This window comes from Ovis canadensis, chromosome 1, assembly GCF_042477335.2.
Source record: "Ovis canadensis isolate MfBH-ARS-UI-01 breed Bighorn chromosome 1, ARS-UI_OviCan_v2, whole genome shotgun sequence".
In the NCBI taxonomy this organism is placed as follows: Eukaryota; Metazoa; Chordata; class Mammalia; order Artiodactyla; family Bovidae; genus Ovis; species Ovis canadensis.
In genome coordinates this window covers 99,838,687-99,854,101 of record NC_091245.1, presented here as the reverse complement: position 1 = coordinate 99,854,101, position 15,415 = coordinate 99,838,687, and the positions used below count along the sequence as shown (strand labels likewise).

At 36.8% G+C, this 15,415-nt stretch overlaps 1 long non-coding RNA gene across 2 annotated transcripts in view; it reads left to right on the top strand.

Moving 5' to 3' along the window:
- Window positions 1-1,583: 1,583 nt before the first annotated feature.
- LOC138447170 (uncharacterized) overlaps window positions 1,584-15,415 on the top strand; it is a 53,490-nt gene continuing 39,658 nt past the window's right edge. Inside the window, exon 1 of one of the 2 annotated variants that reach the window (XR_011259695.1) lies at window positions 1,584-1,894. This is a non-coding gene — a long non-coding RNA (uncharacterized lncRNA). The remainder of the gene's footprint in view (window positions 1,895-15,415) is intronic. The other variant, XR_011259696.1, reaches the window with a different exon arrangement.

Here is a 15,415-nt window from a genome sequence, read left to right as displayed (position 1 = left end):
TAACTGGGATTATCCAAAAAGATACTTACTTTTGGCTTTGGGAAATGTCATGACATTTGTCTTGACATTAGATTAATTTTCCAACTAAACTTGTTAGCCCGATAAAAAATAGTTTATTAGAGATTGATGGGCATATGGGTATTGTAACTTCTTTTCATTCACCAAATATTTATTGAGTACCCACTTTATACCAGGCACTAGGCTAGAAGCTAGAAATACAATGTTACATCAGTTACACATGGTGTCAGTCCTCCTGGAGATTGACATGGACCAAATAATATGGATAAGTAACAGACTAATTAGTATTTCCTCAATGGAGGAGACAGGGGGAGAGTTGAATATGTAAATAATTAAGAATTGGCCTTCCCAGAAGGTTAGAAATATGAAAGCCCTTTGAAAACTGTGAAGTGTTTACTGAATGATAGAGCAGTTCCCTGCTTCTGGACTCATGATAAGTCTCTGAATGGTCACCAGGTTGTTCCTGGTTAAAATCTGGGCCATTGTTTGTTCTGGAACGTTCTCTCTTGAAGGAGGCTAACTTTCTTTTCCAAATGGTGAATAAGAAAGACCCAGGATTGGGTGGGATTAGGTTGAGAAATGATTCTGTCCATTACTGGAGCAGAGATACGGGTTTAGCTCTGCGAATTCATCACCTGGTTTGGCTGGAAATCTGACACAAAAAGAAAGCACGACAACATCTTGACCAAAGTTATAAGTAAGAAGATCTGCTACTGTCCATCACTCATGCTATCAGGAACTGACACAATGTAGGTCTCATTTGCCATAACATTCTAAGAGTGAGACATCTGTGGATATGAACTTCAATGTTATTGTGAGGACGAAAAAAGTATATACCTAAAATTGAAGAGTTTTTTCTCTCTAATAGTTAGCACTTACTAAATGTACATTATATGGCTCGCACCTTTACATTTATCATTTCATTAAATCATGTAAGCCCTGCAAAGTAGCTCTTTTATTCCCATTGTACAGATGGGGGGGAATGAAGTTTAAATATATTGATTCACTCGTCCAAGGTCACAACACTAAGAAGTGGCAGAATCAGGATTTATACCCAAGTCCCCCTGAACTTTAAAGCTTGTATTTTTTTCCATCACGTGATACTTTGGAGAATGCAGAGATAGAGATAAGAGCTGGAGTTCAAGACTCTGGTAACATTATTTGCTTTCCCTTGTTAAAGAGGCAAGCAGGGGAGGGGAAGGAAGAGTCTACAACTAAGCTTTAAACTGGGGATTTGTGGAAGCAGATCCTACATCCTTTTAAGCTCAGCATGTTTTATTAGGTGGGCACTGGAATGAAAGACTAGGAAATAAGATGTCTGCTCTGACATGGGGGTGGAAGATCCTGTACTCTTACATGCCCATTAAACCGAGAGATAAAATGTAATCAGTCAGGAGAGGGCTCGGATAAAACAAACCAAGACACATAACTGGGCAAATATACAAGAGCATGAAAGGGACCAAGACCCAGAGGATCACAGAAAGAAGGGACACATAGCTCATCGCTAAGCTGGAGTTATTTCTGTTTAGAGAGACACCAAAGTCCTCCCCTTCCCCTTGTCCCTTAGTCTTGGGAATGTGAAACTCTGGGGGTCATTCACTCTAACTCATCTCCTTTATGGCTCCCTGTATAATTAGATCCAGCCTTTTAAGGAAGAGAGCCCTGGCAGATATGTCTCATGGTTTATGCATAACCCGATTCCTTTCATGTTTCCTGCTGTAAATTTTTGCTTATAAATTGCATTTTTGAAACCCTATTGTAGCCATTCCTGGGGGTGGGGAATTCCTTTGTAACCAGACCAGTCGGCTGCTATTTGGCCGACTGCTAAAGTAGATTGGAAGAAGAGGCTGTAGAAGAACTGTGCAGGGAGAGCAAGGTAAGAACCTTGAGAAGATTATAGTGTCTGGGGATTTCTGGTCTCCAGTCTTCCTTCATTTTGTACTGTCCATAAGAAATCAACCTTGGACTGCCTTCTCCTCTGACTTCTCCCCAGATGCCTTATAAAATGTTAAACTTCCAACTGTATGATTTTGCCTGTTGCCATATCTTCTATTCTTAGAAATAAAAAAGCTTTTGCCCTGAAGGGATCTTTCTTCTCCCTCGTGTTAGTTTTAAGTTTAATAATTTTTATAACCTCTTTAAACTGGCCTTTTTTCCACTAGCATAGTCAAATAGAGTTCATGATTACACCTGCTTAGGAGTTAATTAGCTTAGTTTAAGAGTGGACTTAATGTGGCTCTAACTTTAAGAACCACTGAAATAATAACCACAGTGATGATAGCATTGAATATAATCAATGAAAGAAAATTGCAATAGGGGATAGTGGTGATACATTTGTAGTATTTAGTTTAACACACTTAGCTGTTGGTCTGACAAAGATCTAAAATCCATCATTCTTAACAATCTATTCAAAGTCTAAAAGTGTTTACAATGAAGATGATCATCCTGGTCTCTTGAAAAACTTGATAAAAGAAAAAGTCAATTATCCCCTTGTTTGGTTGGTTGGGATAATCCCATCCTATGCATATCTCTATTATGGAATTTATTAAATTGCATTATAATTATTGATTAGTTTAACTAGCCCCTCCAATAAAATGCAAGTTCCTTGAGGGCATATTAATTAAAATTCATATCAATAAAATTTCACTAATCTTTGATTAAGTGGTGTCCAAAAATTCACTAACAAAAAATGGGGGGTCAAATTAATAAGGTTAATGAAATAGAAGAAATAATTGCGGCTAACCAGCTCAGTTAGCCAGCAGGGAGTTCCCATCCAAATTTATTAACACCCGGCTGAATTTTGGCAATCCCTGGTGTCAGTTATCTTTTCTGTCTTAAATATTGCTGGGGATGCTTCTGTGATCTATTGTTGGAATTTCTAGGACAAAAACAGTAATTCTAGCAATCTCAGGGTCAGTAGTACCCATTTGTTGGCCTACTTCAAGAAAATACATCCAGAAGATACTGGGGATGTTGAGATTCACTCTCCACTTCTCTGCTTCCAAAGGCATATGTATATAAATATATATATATACTGGATAAGGAAATGGCAACCCACTCCAGTATTCTTGCCTGGAGAACCCCATGGACATAGGAGTCTGGCAGGCTACAGTCCATAGGGTTGCAAAGAATCAGACACAACTTAGCAACTAAAACAAACAGACTACTATATGTGAGAATAGGGGCTGGATGGCGGATAGGAGCCATGTTCAATTGTCTTAATTCTAGTTTATGTCATTGCAGGAATCTTGTTGTATTGAGTGCTCAAAAATTGTTTATTGAATGAATAAATATAGTTTGTCTCACTTAACATCACCTGAACTTCTTTGAAACTTACATTAAAAAAAAAAGATGTAAGTAACCAATAGAAGGACTTCCCTGGTGGCTCAGTGGTAAAGAATCTGCCCCTAATGTAGGAGACATGGGTTCGATCCCTGGATTGTGGAGATCCCCTGGGGAAGGAAATGGCAACCCTCTCTAGTACTCTTGCCTGGAGAATCCCATGGACAGAGGAGCCTGGTGGGCTACAGTCCATGGGTCACAAAAGAGGCAGACATGACTTATTGACTAAATAACAACCAGTAGACGGAATCAACATTTGGGCCCATTACATCTTGAGTATCTAGAGTACAGACTAGTCAATAATGTACAATGACATGCTGCTGCTGCTGCTGCTGCTAAGTCGCTTCAGTCGTGTCCGACTCTGTGCGACCCCATAGATGGCAGCCCACCAGGCTCCCCCGTCCCTGGGATTCTCCAAGCAAGAACACTGGAGTGGGTTGCCATTTCCTTCTCCAATGCATGAAAGTGAAAAGTGAAAGTGAAGTCACTCAGTTGTGTCCGACTCTTAACGACCCCATGGACTGCAGCCCACCAGGCTCCTCCATCCATGGGATTTTCCAGGCAAGAGTACTGGAGTGGGGTGCCATTGCCTTCTCCAACAATGACATACTAGCAAGTTTAAATTTAAAAACCTGAGAGAGCTGCACTGCATTGATACCTGATTAGCCTAAATTCCATACTCAAAACTGTGCTTAATTTTAGCTTAAAGAGAGGTTTGCATTTGGGTGAAACTGAAGATGGCTGTGGTTGTGACTCTGAATTGAATAATTGGTGCTGGTATAGAGCAAAGTGTACTAAAGCTTCCAACACTGTCGGTGGCAGAAGCAGAAAATAAATAGCAATGAAGGAGAAAATAGACCTTTACTTTTTAAATATATATTATTAGATCCTGGGGCCAAGAATTCATCAGATTATCTTGGCAAAGACTGTACAGGCATTTGTACATAGTGTACTGAAGAAGACATGTTCAGATGTACTGGAACAGTATTATCATAACAGATCAACTAATCCTGGCCAAAGATGAACTAATCTAACAATAATAATGAAAGTTAGTATTAATGATTAGCAGATAAATCGTCTGTGGCTTAAGAAGAAAAGTGAGAAAAAATGTGATGGTTGAAAAATGTGGAAGGATTTCTAATTATCACCTGAGTGACTATGGTGGTTTTGCCTCCACCAGGTGAGCAGCTTTGGGAACTGGGGTTTCATTACATGATACTGTCAATTTATACAATATTCCTTTAGAATCATCCACATATTTATCGTTTCTGTTTCCTCTTTTCCTTTTTGCATCTCCAATATACTATCTGGGATAATTTTATTTCTCCCTAAAAAACTACCTTTATTTTTTCTCTCAGTGCTAGCCTACTTTTGATGAAATCTCTTTTTTGTTTGTTTGAAAATGGTAAACTTAAGCTTCACTTACGATAATTTTTTCTGATGCGTTATCAAATTCTAGACTGCAGTTATTTCTCTTCAGCATTTTAAAATATGTCATTGCCTTCTGGTTTCTATAGTCTCTGTTGGGAAGTCATCTGTCAATTTTATTTTGCTTCTTTGTAAGTAATGTGATTCCATTTTCCCCTTCCCTTGCCCCCTGCCCCATATTCTTTTAGTTTTTCCTTGGTCTTGGTTTTCAACAGTTTTGCGGTAATGTGCCTAGTTGTGGGTGTGTTTGGTTGGTTTGTTTTTGTATTTTGTTGCTTGGATTCACAGAGATTCTCAGTGCGGGGCTTGATGCCTTTAATGAGTTGTGGAAAATTCTCAGCTGATTTCTCTTCAAATACTGCTTCTATCCCATTCACTCTGTCACTTCCTTAAAGACAAATATTGTGTCTGTTGGACCTTTCACCGTGTCCATATGTCTCATACTCTTTTCTGTACTTCTCTCTCTTTTTCTCTGTGTCTGGATATTTTCTATTGATTTTTTTTTTCTGGTTTGTGAATCTACTTTCAACTGTCTAATGTGCTGTCAAATCTATCTGTTGAATTCTGAATTTAAGTTATTGTATTTATTTCAGTTTTAGAATTTCCATTTGATTCTTTAAAAAATATTTTCCAGTTGTCTGAGGAAACTTTTCCATCTTATCTATTTTTGAGTATATTATTCACTGTTATTTTAATTTGATAATGTCAGGATCTGAATCTCTCATGGATCTTGGTCTGGGTCTCTCTGGGTCTCTCATTTTCTGTTTTTTTTCCCCTCTTGTTTTTCACACATTCAGTCTTGTCTCCTGTTGCTTTTGTAACTTTTGTTTGAATCCTGGGTATTGTGTATAAAATATCAGAAGCTCTTACTGACATTCTTTTGCTTCAGAGAATAAATACATTTGCTTGTAGCAGAAGTCTAGAGGGAAATTATCCCAATCCAACCGATGACTGAATTCACTGAGGTTTATCCTTATTGAGGTTTATCATTTTTTGTCTATTTCTAGTTGACATTCACTCCTAAAATGTTACCTTTTAGAGGTCCTAAGTGAAAGCCTAGGGTTTTATCAGAGTTCCTCTTCCTTGGTGGATCCTGACTCCAGTCTTTGCTCTCCCAGTGTTTAAGGCTGCCAGCGGCTCTGCTCATTCTCCCAGCCTCATAGTCCCCACTTTTAAATCAACAAATGTGTCTAAGATAGTAAAGTTGAAAGTTGTGCTCATCTCTTCATTGTCAAAGTCTTTGTCTTCAAGTGTTTGATGTCTTGGTAGCTCTCTGAACCTTCAAATTGATGCTTTTACTTCAAATATTTTATCCGGATTTTCTAGCTGGAAGAATTGATCTGTACAGATTCCAGTCACAGCAGGAAATCTCAATTATGTACATTTTAAATATGAATTTTCCAGGAACCTCTGATGTGGTCAGTCTGTATTAGCAAACTTGGCTTATAATGTTCATATTATATTAAGAATAAACAACAACAACAGTAACAACTGAGTTTAGATTAGGTGCCCAGGGTAGCATGAGGATGATTTTTCCTGATGCACTGATACAGTGATCCCCCTACCCCTGGTCCAAGGCAATACTGCAAGGAAAGAAACATCCACCTTCCTTTCTCTACCTTTTTCTCAGAAAATCTCTAATCTCTCCATCAGGGTAGAATCCCTGCTTGAACTGTTCTTGTAGCTGTAGCACATATAATATCATGCACAAGGTTTGTGCACCTGTTCAAGGTCTTGCCCTTCCATCGCTTTCAGTTAGTTGGTAGCTTGAGCAAAATCTCATTATCCAGTACAACAGTCTGGTGGTTTGCAGACTTGTGTTCTTGTCACTATGAGACATGGGGAAAACCATTTCCTCTCTCTGGGATTCAGTTTCCTTATCCACAAAATGAGGGGTGTGGAACAGATGCTTTCAAAGGGTTCCACCAGGTTAAATTATAAATATTTATAAATATAACCAACCTAGCAGTATTTCAATCTTTAAAATAATTTTAAAATATGAAGTTCTAAGTGACAATATATGTGTGGAATGATTCTGAAAGAGTGAGTCCTTCCCCTAGGAAGTTGCTCCCGTCGTCACCATTTCTACTACTTCTACCTGGAAGGAAGAACACTTAACTGGGTGCTTGCTGTTCCTCAGACACGTGCTAGTGATTTTCAGCCTTCATTCTCCACTAGAAGCTCCTGTAGAAATTTATACATTGCCAAGACCCCATCCCTAGAGACTTCTTTTTCAGGACCTATGTGGGGTTAGGGATTAGTATTTTTCAAAAGCTCCCATATTCTAATTCTAATGTATAATCAGGGTTTATAAGCACTGAGCTTGGCACAGGGATGCCTACTGCATCCTTACAACAACCAGATGAAATAAATGGTATCAACTCTATGTTACCAGTAAGAAAATTGAGTTTCATCAAAGGGAAGCGTAGGGTTCACAGCTACACAGGCAGTAAGTATGACCTTTTGGTTGCAAGTTCAGAGTGCTTTCCTCACTCAGCAAACAGAGACTGAACATTCTGGAAGTTCAAGCATCTAAGTTAGGTACTTGGAGGGACGCAAAGATGACAGAGGTATGGCCTCTGCTTTCCAGGTGGAAAGAACCCTGGGCCAAATGTCTATTAGTTAACTAGCTAGGATTTTTATATGCATTGTCTATTTTAATTCCAAGAATTATTCTCTAACGGGGAATATTGTCAACCCAAATTTAATACGTGGAAACAGAGAGTCAGAGAAATTCAGCAATTCAACAATTTGCCTAACTCCAAATAGAAGTAGTATGTGATAGAGACTGAATTTGAATCCAGATCTATCTGTTTCCGAAAGTTGTTTCACTAGGACTTGTATGTAGTAAAGTGGATGGGAAACATACACTAATAACTGTGCTATGAACTGGCATATGATTAAGTGTAATAATGGAGCACACAAACTGGGTTTGAAAAGGCTTCTTGAGGGATATAGCAGTGCTTTGGTATTTGACTTCTGAGGGATTTCCACCTGTGCCTTCTCTTATAAACTATCTTCCAGGATGTTTTAAAGAGTATGATAATGGTAATCATGTCAGTGGTTTCCTACAGAATTGGTAAGAAGGATAACACTAATACCCAATCAGCAAATGGAAAATATATTCCCCAATATATCAGAGGGTGATTCTGGCATCAGAAAGCAAGTCAGTGTCACCTGGATTAGGGGCTTAATCTGTACTGCCTCTGGCCCTGGAAGGAGGCTGGACCCAGCTCAAATGAAGACTTTAATTAGCAGTAGATCCATCGCCTCATCAGGAGCACTGTCACCTAGCCACTAGGAGATACGTTGCTTGGTCTTCAAGGCTCAGGGTCCTGCTATTCTCTAACCTGTGTAGCTAGGACCTTCCACGTTCCGGGGCAAGATGTGTCTTCCCTGAGTGGGAGGGCATGCCATGGATGCCTCCTGGCCAGCAGAGCCTAGAGAATTGCAAACTCAATTACTATATACACTTTGTGTATGATCATACTACAGTACAGAGGGAAAGAGCAGAAGTCTTAGAATTAGATCTGGGCTTGACTCCTCATCTTGCTCCTTACTAACAAATTATATTTACTCTCTGGGCTTCAGTTTTCTCATTTTAAAGTGCTAATAACAATACATAGCCTTAAGATTATTGGAAGGAATGAATAATATAATGTACTTAAGATACCTAGGCCGGTAGGTCCATAACACATAGTAGATATTCAGTAAATATTAATGGTAATAACGGTTATTTGTCAAAGTTTGGCTTTTGGTCCTGGGAAATAATCTTGCTCAGTTTCCCTTTTAAACAGAAGGATAAAGAGATTTTTCCCATCTTGTAAACTTTGCTTACTTGAGATTAGGAAGTAGCATGAAGATCTTGAATGAAATATTCTAAGTTGACATAGTCCCAAATATGTTCAGATGATAATTGGTTCACAAGAATAGAAAAGATTTCAAGTGACTAGAGAGTTCATTCCTCTGTCTACAAGCATTCCCTGATTACATTTTAAAGTGTCCCAGGTAGATGAGAATCTATCTTATATTAAAAGATTTACAGGAGCGGGATACAAATTACAAAACTGCTGTGTTTAACAACGAAGCAAACCCTTTCTTAGAGCTTATCTACACCCTTAGTGCTAGAGCCCAGAATTATTTCTTCTCATCCCTTTGCTGATGGGTAAATTCCTTAAGGACAGAAACTGTGTTATTTTGCTCACTATGGTATTCCCAGCGCTCAGCACATCATAGGCATTTGGTATTTGTTAAATGAATGAATGAAAGAGAATCCCAAAATTCTGAAATTGAATTATAGAATGCTACAATTTGATGAAAACATAGATGTTGACTGGCTCATTCCCAGCCCAAGACAGAACCATCTTCTCCAGCCTCTAGACAAGGACTCTTCCTGCTCCTATTTGGATACTTCAGTGACCATTATTAACTCACGTTTAGAGACAAACAACTCTGATATTAAAATAAATTTTTACTTAGGTAGAGCTCAACATTTATGTAGTTGTTATTAGGTATCTGTGCATTTTCTCTTCATGAGCCCCTCCAGACTTCTTATCTTCTAGTATAACAATATGTTAACCTTTTCTCATGGCTTTATTTTTCTACCTCCTTGTTCTGGGCATCTAATCTCTCTCCTCTTCAAGGTCTTTTTAATGCCTTTTTAGCTGGGAAACTGTGAAGTAGACTAAAGTATACTAAGAAATGTTTCCAGAGATTTAATCTGCAATCTGAACAGGCTGGTCCAGTTTCAATGTTCATCAATTCAATTGCTGTTCAGGAAATTACAGTCAATTTTTTGAAAACCCAAAATAAATAGAAAATCTTAAAGCAGCCAGAAGTGGGGAGGGGGGAAATTAGATGTAGGAGAACAAAGAAACAAACTAGAGCTGACTTCTCATAGGAGACAAAGGAGGCTAGAAGAAAATGGAATGACATGTGGGAAAAAACCATCCCTGTTAACCCAGAGTTCAATATTTTGTGATAATATCCCTCAAATCTTAGGTAGGATAAAGCACTTTTAGATAGAGAAAAGCTGAGAGAATTTGTTCCCAGAATTTATTAGGCTAAAGGAAAATGATACCAGATGAAAATTCAGATCAACTGAAATGAAAGACAAAATAAATATGTATTTAAATCAGAGGACTATCTTATTTTTAATATTTATTTTATTTTAATTACTTTGTTTATTTGACTGTGCTGGATCTTAGTTGTGACACACGGAATCTTCCATCTTCATTGCAGTGTGGGTTGTGGTTATATCTAGAGAAACTGCTAAGAGAAAAAATCCAAAGAGATATAATTTAAAAGCCAATAGAGGAAATAAATGGGAATATGGAAAATGTTCCATTAATTAAAAAAAAAAGCTAGAAGGCTGAAAAGGAGAAATACAGGGGAAAAAATCTAGATGGGACAAATAGAAAAGAAATAGCAAGATTGGGCTTAAACCCAATGATCCTAATAGTTACATTAAATGAATATGGACTAAATACTTTATTTAAAAGATAGATTTTTCAGATGAGTAAAAAAATATCAAGACTCAAGTATATACGGTATCTAGAGGAGACACAGTTTAAATACAAAGAACACACATATTGGTTTACAGTCAAAGGAAGGGAAAAAACATATATAATTAAACAGTAGTACAAGCAATTTGATATGGCTATATTAACATTAGCAGACTTAAGTCAAGGAGTATTTTCAGAGATTAAGAGGGCTGTTTAAAAAAAAAAAAGATGGCTGTTTCATAATGATAAAAGCGTCAGTTCATCAGGAAAACATACCATCTCTAAATATACATCTAATAACAGAAGGAAAATGTGACAGAACTAAAAGGACAGACAAATATCCAATTATAGTGGGAGATTTTTTTGTTTTAGGCTACACCACATGTCATATGGGGTCTTAGTTCCCTGACCAAGGAGCCAATCTGTACTCCCTGCGGTTGAAGTGTGGAGTCTTAATGACTAGGCCACCACGGAAATCTCCATAATGGGAGATTTTAATAACATTCTTTAAGTAATTTTTAGGACAAGTAAATTTTAAAAATCAGTAAGGATAAAAAGCTTAGAACAACACAGTCAATAACTTGACTTAGTGACATTTATAGAACACTTCACCCTATGATAGCAGGAAAAACATTCTTTTCAAGAGCCCAGGGAATATTCACCAAGTTGGACCATAAGCTGAACCATGAGATAACTCTCAGTACTTTCAAAAGACTCCTATCCCATAGAATGTATTCTCTGACTATAATAAAATTAAATTAAAAATCAATAAAAAAGTATCAAGAAAAATTCTCAAATATTTGAAAATTAAACAACACATTTATAAATAACCTGTGTCTCAGAGAGGAAGTCACAAGAGATATCGGAAAGTAGTTTTCACTGAATGAAACAAAACGTTGGTATACATCTAAAGAAAGGCTTGAAGGAAAATTTAAAGCTTTAAATACTTTTTTTTTAAGAAAAGAAGAAATGTTTAAAATCAGTGATTTCCATGTCTACCTTAAGAAGCTAGAAAAAGAACAAATTAAACACAAAGGAAATAGAAGGCAGGAAATAATGAAGAACTAAAGTTAATTAAATAGAAAAAAAGACAAACAATGGAAAAATTAATAAAGCTAAAAGTTGGTTCTTTGAAAAGATTAATAAAATTCATAAATCCTTAGTAAGGCTCATCAATTAAGAACCCCCAAAATCAAGAATGAAAGAAAGAATATAAATATAGATGCTACAGGTATTAAAAGGACAATAAGAAAAATTTTATAAATAATTTTATGTCAATAAATATGATAATTGAGATTAAAATAGACAAATCCATTAAAAACATAACAAAATTGACTTAGGAAAAACAAAAAATTGAAAAAAAAGAAAAAAGTTCTAATTTTAAGCCTTTTCATGAAGAAGACAGCCCATCCATATGATTTTATGAAGAATTTTGTTAATTATCTAAGTAGAAAAAATGCTATTCCCTACATAAATTCTTTCTGAAAACAGAGGAGGAGAGAAAGCTTCCCAAATAATTCTACGAAATCAGCATTATACTGATTCCAAAATCAGAAAAGAGGACTTTATGAGAAAACTGAAGACTGTTTTCTTTAAAGAACATAGATATAGATATAAAAAAACAACTCCTCAACAAATTACTGTCATGCTAAATCTAACAATGCATGAAAGGAATAATTTTTAAAATTTTATTGAGGATAATTTATTAAGACCAAGTGGAGTTTATCACAAATATTGCAAGGATAGTTTAATGTTTGAAAATCAATCAGTGTAATTCACCACATTTAGAGAATAAAGAAGAAAAGCCATATGATCAATTCTATAAAAACAGGGGGAAAAATTTGGAAAAAATCCAACACTCAATCCTGATCAAATTTCTCACCAGAGAGGAACATAACCTCTTCAATCTGATAATAGACATCAATGAAAAATTCTACAACTAATATCATATTTAATAGTAAAACATTGAATGCTTTTCTCTTTAGATCAGGAAAATGCTCTTTCTACTTCTATTCAGTAATGTATTGAAGGCCCTAGGCAGTACAGTATTGCAAGCAAAAGAAATAGAGTATAAACTTTGTAAAAGAAGTAAAACTACCTTTATTCTCCAATGGCATTATTACTGTGGAATCTAAACAAACAAAGAACAAACAAACAAAGAAAAAACCCTATTGGAACAATAAGTGCTCTTAAAAAGTTATGGACAACAAAACCAATTGCAAAGATCAATTATATGTGCCTATGCTAGCACCAAAAATTTGGACAATAAAATTTAAAAGTATTATTATAATAGTGTCAAAAGCATCAAATACTTAAGAATAAATTTAATAAAAGTGCAAAATATCTACTCTGAGAAGTACAAAACATCATTGAAAGAAATTAATCAAGACCTAAACAGAGAACTTGGAGAAGGCAATGGCACCCCACTCCAGTATTCTTGCCTGGAGAATCCCAGGGACGGGGGAGCCTGGCGGGCTGCCGTGTATGGGGTCGCGCAGAGTCAGATGCGACTGAAGTGACTTAGCAGCAGCAGCAGCAGCAAACAGAGAACTAAAGGATTCGAAGAATCAGTATTGCTAAGGTGCTCATTCTTTGCAAATTCATCTATAGACTTCAGCTCAGTTCAGTTCAGTTCAGTTGCTCAGTCGTATCCGACTCTTTGAGACCCCATGAATCACAGCATGCCAGGTCTCCCTGTCCATCACCAACTCCTGGAGTTCACTCAAACTGATGTCCATTGAGTCGGTGAGGCCATCCAGCCATCTCATCCTCTGTCGTCCCCTTCTCCTCCTGCCCCCAATCCCTCCCAGCATCAGAGTCTTTTCCAATGAGTCAACTCTTCGTATGAGGTCAAAGTATTGGAGTTTCAGCTTCAGTATTAGTCCTTCCAATGAACACCGAGGACTGATCTCCTTTAGGATGGACTGGTTGGATCTCCTTGCAGTCCAAGGGACTCTCAAGAGTCTTCTCTAACACCACAGTTCAAAAGCATCAATTCTTCGGCACTCAGCCTCCTTCACAGTCCAACTCTCACATCCATACATGACCAAAATCATAGCCTTAACTAGATGGATCTTTGTTGGCAAAGTAATATCTCTGCTTTTCAATATGCTATCTAGGTTGGTCATAACTTTCCTTCCAAGGAATAAGTGTCTTTTAATATCATGGCTACAATCACTATCTGCAGTGATTTTGGAGCCCCCCAAAATAAAGTCTGACACTGTTTCCACTGTTTCCCCATCTATTTCCCATGAAGTGATGGGACCAGATGCCATGATCTTTGTTTTCTGAATGTTGAGCTTTAAGCCAACTTTTTCACTCTCCTCTTCACTTTCATCAAGAGGCTTTTTAGTTCCTCTTCACTTTCTGCCATAAGGGTGGTGTCATCTGCATATCTGAGGTTATTGTTATTTTCCCGGCAATCTTGATTTCAGCTTGTGCTTCTTCCAGCCGAGCGTTTCTCATAATATACTCTGCATATAAGCTAAATAAGCAGGGTCTATAGACTTACTGTAATCCTAATCAAAATTCCAACGGGTTTTTAAAAAATGTAAATTGGTATGTTAATTCTAAAACTTATGTAGAAATACAGAAGACTAGAACAATCAAGATAATCTAAAAAAAGGAACAAATTTGGGGAATTCTCATTATCTGATTAAATAAATATTTTACAATTATAATATTTAACACAGTGAATTGATGTAAACATAGAAAAATAGATCAATGGGACAGAATATAGAGTTCAGAAAGAGATCCATACGTATATAGTCAGTTGATTTTTGACAAATCAGTTCAGTAGAGGAAAGAAAAACCTTTCCCAACATAGTGCTGGAACAACTGGATAAACATGTGAAAAAAATTTGCTCTTACCTCATATTACATACAAAATTAATCTGAGATGTACCATAGACCTCAACATGAAAGTTAAAACTGTAAAAATTCTAGAAGAAAACTTGAGAGGATATTTCTTGTGACCTTGGAGTGGAGAATATTTCTTAGAGAGGTTACAAAAAGCACTAACCAAATAGAAACAAACTGTTGATAAATCAGATTTATCACAATTCAAAACTACTTATCAAAAGACACCATTGAAATGAAAAGGCAAACTACAATCTAGGAAAGAATATTTGATAAACATATCTGACAAATAATTTCTTTCCAATATATATAAAGAACTCTTAAAAATCAATCATAAAAAGACAATCTAACAATTGCCAGAATGGGCAAAAGACACTTCAGGAAAAAAAAGTATAAATGGCTAACATACACATGAAAATGTGCTAAATATCAGTAGTCATTAGTAAAATGCAAGTTAAAACTGCAATGAAATGTTACTATGTACTGACTGGCATGGCTAAAATGATAAAGACTGACAACACCAAATGTTGGCAAGAATGTGGAGCAACTGGAACTCACAGACACTGGTAGTGGGAGTGTCAGATGGTACAACCACTTTGAATTAGTGTTTGGAAGTTTTTTAAGAACTTAAACTTAAACTTACTCTGTAAGCCAGCAATTTAATGCTGAAGTATTAACCCAAGAAAAATAAAATCATGTTGGCGAAAAGACTTTTGCAAGATTGTTCATAGTAGCTTTATTCATAAAAGCCCAAACCCACAAACAACCTAAGTGTCCATCAACAGGAGAATGACTAAATAAATGCTTGTATTTCCATACAATGGAATTCTAGTCACACTTCCCATGTGGCTCAGTGATAAAGTATCTGCCTGCCAATGCAGGAGCCACAGGAGACACTGATTTGATCCCTGGGTTTTGAAGATCCCTAGGAAAAGGAAATGGCAACCCACTCCAGTATTCTTGCCTGGGAAATCCCTTGGACAGAGGAGCCTGGTGGGATCGTCCTTAGGGTTGCAGAGGTGGACACAACTGAGTGACTGAGCACACACACAATAAAAAGGAACAAACTAGATACACACAACATAAATGAATCGCAGAAGCATTATCCTAAGTCAAAGAAGCCAGGCACCAAGGACTATGATTGTAAGAGTCTGCTTATATGAAAATTAGTAATAGAACAGTCCAAATTAAAGTGATGGAAATCAGATCCATGATTGCCAGGGGTCTGAGTATATGGTCAGAGGAGGGGATTGACTGTGAAGAGG